At 43.5% G+C, this 8,516-nt stretch overlaps 1 pseudogene; it reads right to left on the bottom strand.

Annotated features, from left to right (window-relative positions):
* Positions 1-4,575: 4,575 nt before the first annotated feature.
* On the bottom strand, positions 4,576-5,361 carry LOC142733211 (tyrosinase pseudogene; annotated as a pseudogene).
* Positions 5,362-8,516: the final 3,155 nt, after the last annotated feature.

Genomic DNA, 8,516 nt, shown 5'->3' with positions numbered 1-8,516 from the left:
TCTATCTGTACCTGTAGTGTATGATATAATCCTGTCTATCTGTATCTGTAGTGTATGATATAACCTGTATCTGTAGTGTATGATATAATCCTGTCTATCTGTACCTGTAGTGTATGATATAATCCTGTCTCTCTGTACCTGTAGTGTATGATATAATCCTGTCTATCTGTATCTGTAGTGTATGATATAATCCTGTCTATCTGTATCTGTAGTGTATGATATTACTGTCTATCTGTATCTGTAGTGTATGATATAATCCTGTCTCTCTGTATCTGTAGTGTATGATATAATCCTGTCTATCTGTATCTGTAGTGTATGATATAACCTGTCTCTCTGTATCTGTAGTGTATGGTATAATCCTGTCTATCTGTAGTGTATGATATAATCCTGTCTATCTGTACCTGTAGTGTATGATATAATCCTGTCTATCTGTATCTGTAGTGTATGATATAACCTGTATCTGTAGTGTATGATATAATCCTGTCTATCTGTACCTGTAGTGTATGATATAATCCGGTCTATCTGTACCTGTAGTGTGTGATATAATCCTGTCTATCTGTAGTGTATGATATAATCCTGTCTATCTGTACCTGTAGTGTATGATATAACCTGTCTATCTGTACCTGTAGTGTATGATATAATCCTGTCTATCTGTACCTGTAGTGTATGATATAATCCTGTCTATCTGTATCTGTAGTGTATGATATAATCCTGTCTCTCTGTATCTGTAGTGTATGATATAACCTGTCTCTCTGTATCTGTAGTGTATGATATAATCCTGTCTATCTGTATCTGTAGTGTATGATGTAATCCTGTCTATCTGTAGTGTATGATATAATCCTGTCTCTCTGTATCTGTAGTGTATGATATAACCTGTCTATCTGCTCCTGTAGTGTATGATATAATCCTGTCGATCTGTATCTGTAGTGTATGGTATAATCCTGTCTATCTGTACCTGTAGTGTATGATATAATCCTGTCTATCTGTATCTGTAGTGTATGGTATAATCCTGTCTATCTGTACCTGTAGTGTATGATATAATCCTGTCTATCTGTATCTGTAGTGTATGATATTACTGTCTATCTGTATCTGTAGTGTATGATATAATCCTGTCTCTCTGTATCTGTAGTGTATGATATAATCCTGTCTATCTGTATCTGTAGTGTATGATATAACCTGTCTCTCTGTATCTGTAGTGTATGATATAATCCTGTCTATCTGTATCTGTAGTGTATGGTATAATCCTGTCTATCTGTAGTGTATGATATAATCCTGTCTATCTGTACCTGTAGTGTATGATATAATCCTGTCTATCTGTATCTGTAGTGTATGATATAACCTCTCTATCTGTATCTGTAGTGTATGATATAATCTTGTCTATCTGTATCTGTAGTGTATGATATAATCCTGGCTATCTGTATCTGTAGTGTATGATATAACCTCTCTATCTGTATCTGTAGTGTATGATATAACCTGTCTCTCTGTATCTGTAGTGTATGATATAATCCTGTCTATCTGTATCTGTAGTGTATGGTATAATCCTGTCTATCTGTACCTGTAGTGTATGATATAATCCTGTCTATCTGTATCTGTAGTGTATGATATAACCTGTCTCTCTGTATCTGTAGTGTATGATATAATCCTGTCTATCTGTACCTGTAGTGTATGATATAATCCTGTCTATCTGTATCTGTAGTGTATGATATAATCCTGTCTATCTGTACCTGTAGTGTATGATATAATCCTGTCTATCTGTATCTGTAGTGTATGATATAATCCTGTCTATCTGTATCTGTAGTGTATGATATAACCTGTCTCTCTGTATCTGTAGTGTATGATATAATCCTGTCTATCTGTACCTGTAGTGTATGATATAATCTTGTCTATCTGTATCTGTAGTGTATGATATAATCCTGGCTATCTGTACCTGTAGTGTATGGTATAATCCTGTCTTTCTGTACCTGTAGTGTATGATATAATCCTGTCTATCTGTGTCTATAGTGTATGATATAATCCTGTCTATCTGTATCTGTAGTGTATGATATAATCCTGTCTATCTGTATCTGTAGTGTATGATATAACCTGTCTCTCTGTATCTGTAGTGTATGATATAATCCTGTCTATCTGTACCTGTAGTGTATGATATAATCTTGTCTATCTGTATCTGTAGTGTATGATATAATCCTGGCTATCTGTACCTGTAGTGTATGGTATAATCCTGTCTATCTGTACCTGTAGTGTATGATATAATCCTGTCTATCTGTGTCTATAGTGTATGATATAATCCTGTCTATCTGTATCTGTAGTGTATGATATAATCATGTCTATCTGTATCTGTAGTGTATGATATAATCCTGTCTATCTGTAGTGTATGATATAATCCTGTCTGTCTGTACCTGTAGTGTATGATATAATCCTGTCTATCTGTACCTGTAGTGTATGATATAATCCTGTCTATCTGTACCTGTAGTGTATGATATAATCCTGTCTATCTGTATCTGCAGTGTATGATATAATCCTGTCTATCTGTACCTGTAGTGTATGATATAATCCTGTCTATCTGTACCTGTAGTGTATGATATAATCCCGTGTCTCTGCTCCTGTAGTGTATGATATAATCCTGTCTATCTGTATCTGTAGTGTATGATATAACCTGTCTATCTGTACCTGTAGTGTATGATATAATCCTGTCTATCTGTAGTGTATGATATAATCCTGTCTATCTGTACCTGTAGTGTATGATATAATCCTGTCTATCTGTATCTGTAGTGTATGATATAACCTGTCTATCTGTACCTGTAGTGTATGATATAATCCTGTCTATCTGTAGTGTATGATATAATCCTGTCTATCTGTACCTGTAGTGTATGATATAATCCTGGCTATCTGTATCTGTAGTGTATGATATAACCTCTCTATCTGTATCTGTAGTGTATGATATAACCTGTCTCTCTGTATCTGTAGTGTATGATATAATCCTGTCTATCTGTATCTGTAGTGTATGGTATAATCCTGTCTATCTGTACCTGTAGTGTATGATATAATCCTGTCTATCTGTATCTGTAGTGTATGATATAACCTGTCTCTCTGTATCTGTAGTGTATGATATAATCCTGTCTATCTGTACCTGTAGTGTATGATATAATCCTGTCTATCTGTATCTGTAGTGTATGATATAATCCTGTCTATCTGTACCTGTAGTGTATGATATAATCCTGTCTATCTGTATCTGTAGTGTATGATATAATCCTGTCTATCTGTATCTGTAGTGTATGATATAACCTGTCTCTCTGTATCTGTAGTGTATGATATAATCCTGTCTATCTGTACCTGTAGTGTATGATATAATCTTGTCTATCTGTATCTGTAGTGTATGATATAATCCTGGCTATCTGTACCTGTAGTGTATGGTATAATCCTGTCTTTCTGTACCTGTAGTGTATGATATAATCCTGTCTATCTGTGTCTATAGTGTATGATATAATCCTGTCTATCTGTATCTGTAGTGTATGATATAATCCTGTCTATCTGTATCTGTAGTGTATGATATAACCTGTCTCTCTGTATCTGTAGTGTATGATATAATCCTGTCTATCTGTACCTGTAGTGTATGATATAATCTTGTCTATCTGTATCTGTAGTGTATGATATAATCCTGGCTATCTGTACCTGTAGTGTATGGTATAATCCTGTCTATCTGTACCTGTAGTGTATGATATAATCCTGTCTATCTGTGTCTATAGTGTATGATATAATCCTGTCTATCTGTATCTGTAGTGTATGATATAATCATGTCTATCTGTATCTGTAGTGTATGATATAATCCTGTCTATCTGTAGTGTATGATATAATCCTGTCTGTCTGTACCTGTAGTGTATGATATAATCCTGTCTATCTGTACCTGTAGTGTATGATATAATCCTGTCTATCTGTACCTGTAGTGTATGATATAATCCTGTCTATCTGTATCTGCAGTGTATGATATAATCCTGTCTATCTGTACCTGTAGTGTATGATATAATCCTGTCTATCTGTACCTGTAGTGTATGATATAATCCCGTGTCTCTGCTCCTGTAGTGTATGATATAATCCTGTCTATCTGTATCTGTAGTGTATGATATAACCTGTCTATCTGTACCTGTAGTGTATGATATAATCCTGTCTATCTGTAGTGTATGATATAATCCTGTCTATCTGTACCTGTAGTGTATGATATAATCCTGTCTATCTGTAGTGTATGATATAATCCTGTGTCTCTGCTCCTGTAGTGTATGATATAATCCCGTGTCTCTTCTCCTGTTATGTATAATATTATCCCCTCTATTTGCGAGATTCACACTAATTTGTCTTTGCATTTAGCAGAATTTGTATTGTCTCACTTTTATGTTAAGGTCTTCTTGCTGATCCTGAATCCTACAATACATTTATTTCACAGAAACAGAAATTATAATCTGTGAATAGAATTTCAGCCTCTGCTGCTGTTGACAGATCTTGTGATGTTTGCCCTGCTAGAGATGCTTTGCGTATGGTAAAGAACATGCTGAGGTTGTGATCTCCTTATATTTTGTTACTCACCCTCCAGGTAGAGAAGACACTTAGTGAACTGAGGAATCCCTGGTTATCGTTACTTCCCAAAAAGTCGTTATTGCAGATGGCACAATCTGGGTCATCCTGCCAGTCGTAATACACAAGAGCAAAGCTCGGATCTTTCACGCATTTTTGGATTTGTTTCTCCAGTAACAGTAACGAGATTCGGTGCCAGGGCAGGAATCCGGTGCTGCCATGTGCGAAGTTTATGATATTGTTTTCCCTGGTGTTGTTAATGAAGGACTTTGTGGCATAATAATGGGAATAACACCACACGTCGTAGTACGAGGCTTCAATGAACTGGAAGGTCTTCCTGCGGAATCGATCCCCAGACCTCATGATGTAATAGTCCGGATCAATTTTGGTTTTGCAGTAATGTAACTTGGCAAAAAATGCTTCTCGTTCAATGATTGTCAACTGCCGGATTTCTCTGCGGTAAATTGTGACGCGAGTGGCGCAGTTATCTCCCTGATAGCCAAACTTACATTCTCCACAGTTGGGACCATCAAAGTTGTTCTTACATTGACAGGTTGTATTGAAATAAAATGAGGGAAAAAGATGTCGGTCATCGATGTTTACATCGGGATTTTCCACGGCCCTGCTAACTCGTAAAGGCAGACAATTGCCCCGGTTTTCACCAGATCCACAAACTGTTCCTTTGTAGGTCGGACAACATGGTACGGGAAACACATCTTTGCCAGTAATACAAGCTCTAGGGAACATTACAGCGTCTGTAGTTGTGAGGACCATCAGGAAGACACTGAGGAGCAACATCTCTCCCTCTCGATCCACTCAGAGATATCTGCAGGGGAAAAAATACATGGAACCGGTGAGACGAGGTTCATGGATAATGGAACATGTGAAGATCTGGTCCCCACTGCACAAAAAGTTCCACCTGTAAAAAAAACCAGAAAGAGCCACCAGCACCGTCTGAAAGAGAATATTAACAAAGGCCATGCACCTGGCTACCAAACCACCGGATACAAGGGACTGGCTACCAAACCACTGGATACAAGGGACTGGCTACCAAACCACTGGATACAAGGGACTGGTTACCAAACCGCTGGATACACGGGACTGGCTACCAAACCACTGGATGCAAGGGACTGGCTACTAAACCACTGGATACAAGGGACTGGCTACTAAACCACTGGATACAAGGGACTGGCTACCAAACCGCTGGATACAAGGGACTGGCTACTAAACCACTGGATACAAGGGACTGGCTACCAAACCGCTGGATACACGGGACTGGCTACCAAACCACTGGATACAAGGGACTGGCTACCAAACCACTGGATACAAGGGACTGGCTACCAAACCACTGGATACAAGGGACTGGCTACTAAACCACTGGATACACGGGACTGGCTACCAAACCGCTGGATACACGGGACTGGCTACCAAACCACTGGATGCAAGGGACTGGCTACCAAACCACTGGATACAAGGGACTGGCTACCAAACCGCTGGATACAAGGGACTGGCTACTAAACCACTGGATACACGGGACTGGCTACCAAACCGCTGGATACACGGGACTGGCTACCAAACCACTGGATACAAGGGACTGGCTACTAAACCGCTGGATACAAGGGACTGGCTACCAAACCGCTGGATACAAGGGACTGGCTACCAAACCGCTGGATACAAGGGACTGGCTACCAAACCGCTGGATACAAGGGACTGGCTACCAAACCGCTGGATACAAGGGACTGGCTACCAAACCGCTGGATACAAGGGACTGGCTACCAAACCGCTGGATACAAGGGACTGGCTACTAAACCGCTGGATACACGGGACTGCTACCAAACCGCTGGATACACGGGACTGGCTACCAAACCACTGGATACACGGGACTGCCTACTAAACCGCTGGATACAAGGGACTGGCTACTAAACCACTGGATACAAGGGACTGGCTACCAAACCGCTGGATACAAGGGACTGGCTACCAAACCACTGGATACAAGGGACTGGCTACCAAACCGCTGGATACAAGGGACTGGCTACTAAACCGCTGGATACAAGGGACTGGCTACTAAACCGCTGGATACAAGGGACTGGCTACTAAACCGCTGGATACACGGGACTGGCTACCAAACCGCTGGATACACGGGACTGGCTACCAAACCGCTGGATACAAGGGACTGGCTACCAAACCGCTGGATACAAGGGACTGGCTACCAAACCGCTGGATACAAGGGACTGGCTACCAAACCGCTGGATACAAGGGACTGGCTACCAAACCGCTGGATACAAGGGACTGGCTACCAAACCGCTGGATACAAGGGACTGGCTACCAAACCGCTGGATACAAGGGACTGGCTACCAAACCGCTGGATACAAGGGACTGGCTACCAAACTGCTGGATACAAGGGACTGGCTACCAAACCACTAGATAAAAGTTTGTGCTGCAGTAGTAGTAGTAGTATTTTATGCTGCAGTAGTAGTAGTAGTAGTAGTTTATGCTGCAGTACTAGTACTACTACTACTACTAGTAGTAGTAGTATTTTATGCTGTAGTAGTTTGTGCTGCAGTAGTACTAGTAGTAGTTTATGCTGCTGCAGTAGTAGTAGTAGTAGTAGTAGTAGTAGTTTATGCTGTAGTAGTAGTTTGTGCTGCAGTAGTAGTAGTAGTAGTAGTTTGCTGCAGTACTAGTAGTATTTTATGTTGTAGTAGTAGTAGTAGTTTGTGCTGCAGTAGTAGTAGTTTGTGCTGCTGCAGTACTAGTAGTAGTATGAGTAGTGGAGGTGTGCGGATGTGAAGATGGAGGTGTGCGGAGGTGTGCGGAGGTGGAGGTGGTGATGGAGGTGTGCGGAGGTGGTGATGGAGGTGTGCGGAGGTGGAGGTGGAGATGGAGGTGTGCGGAGGTGGAGATGGAGGTGTGCGGAGGTGGAGATGGAGGTGTGCGGAGGTGGAGATGGAGGTGTGCGGAGGTGGAGATGGAGGTGTGCGGAGGTGGAGATGGAGGTGTGCGGAGGTGGAGATGGAGGTGTGCGGAGGTGGTGATGGAGGTGTGCGGAGGTGGTGATGGAGGTGTGCGGAGGTGGTGATGGAGGTGGGCGGAGGTGGTGATGGAGGTGGGCGGAGGTGGTGATGGAGGTGGGCGGAGGTGGTGATGGAGGTGGGCGGAGGTGGAGATGGAGGTGTGCGGAGGTGGTGATGGAGGTGCGGATGTGGGTGGAGATGGAGGTGCGGATGTGGAGATGGAGGTGCGGATGTGGAGATGGAGGTGCGGATGTGGAGATGGAGGTGCGCGGAGGTGGAGATGGAGGTGCGCGGAGGTGGTGATGGAGGTGCGCGGAGGTGGAGATGGAGGTGTGGAGATGGAGGTGCGCGGATGTGGAGATGGAGGTGTGGAGATGGAGGGGCGCGGATGTGGAGATGGAGGGGCGCGGAGATGGAGGGGCGCGGATGTGGAGATGGAGGGGCGCGGATGTGAAGATGGAGGGGCGCGGATGTGGAGATGGAGGGGCGCGGATGTGGAGATGGAGGGGCGCGGATGTGGAGATGGAGGGGCGCGGATGTGGAGATGGAGGGGCGCGGATGTGGAGATGGAGGGGCGCGGATGTGGAGATGGAGGGGCGCGGATGTGGAGATGGAGGGGCGCGGATGTGGAGATGGAGGGGCGCGGATGTGGAGATGGAGGTGGTGATGGAGGTGCGCGGAGGTGGAGATGGAGGTGCGCGGAGGTGGAGATGGAGGTGCGCGGAGGTGGAGATGGAGGTGCGCGGAGGTGGAGATGGAGGTGCGCGGAGGTGGAGATGGAGGTGCGTGGAGATGGAGGTGCGCGGAGGTGGAGATGGAGGTGCGCGGAGGTGGAGGTGCGCGGAGGTGGTGATGGAGGTGCGCGGAGGTGGTGATGGAGGTGCGCGGAGATGGAGGTGCGCGGAGGTGGAGATGGAGGTGCGCGGAGATGGAGGTGCG

This window comes from Rhinoderma darwinii, unplaced genomic scaffold (genome assembly GCF_050947455.1).
Source record: "Rhinoderma darwinii isolate aRhiDar2 unplaced genomic scaffold, aRhiDar2.hap1 Scaffold_937, whole genome shotgun sequence".
Lineage (NCBI taxonomy): Eukaryota > Metazoa > Chordata > Amphibia > Anura > Rhinodermatidae > Rhinoderma > Rhinoderma darwinii.
The sequence above is the reverse complement of the archived record's forward strand: the minus strand, read 5'-3'. Positions and strand labels throughout refer to the sequence as shown.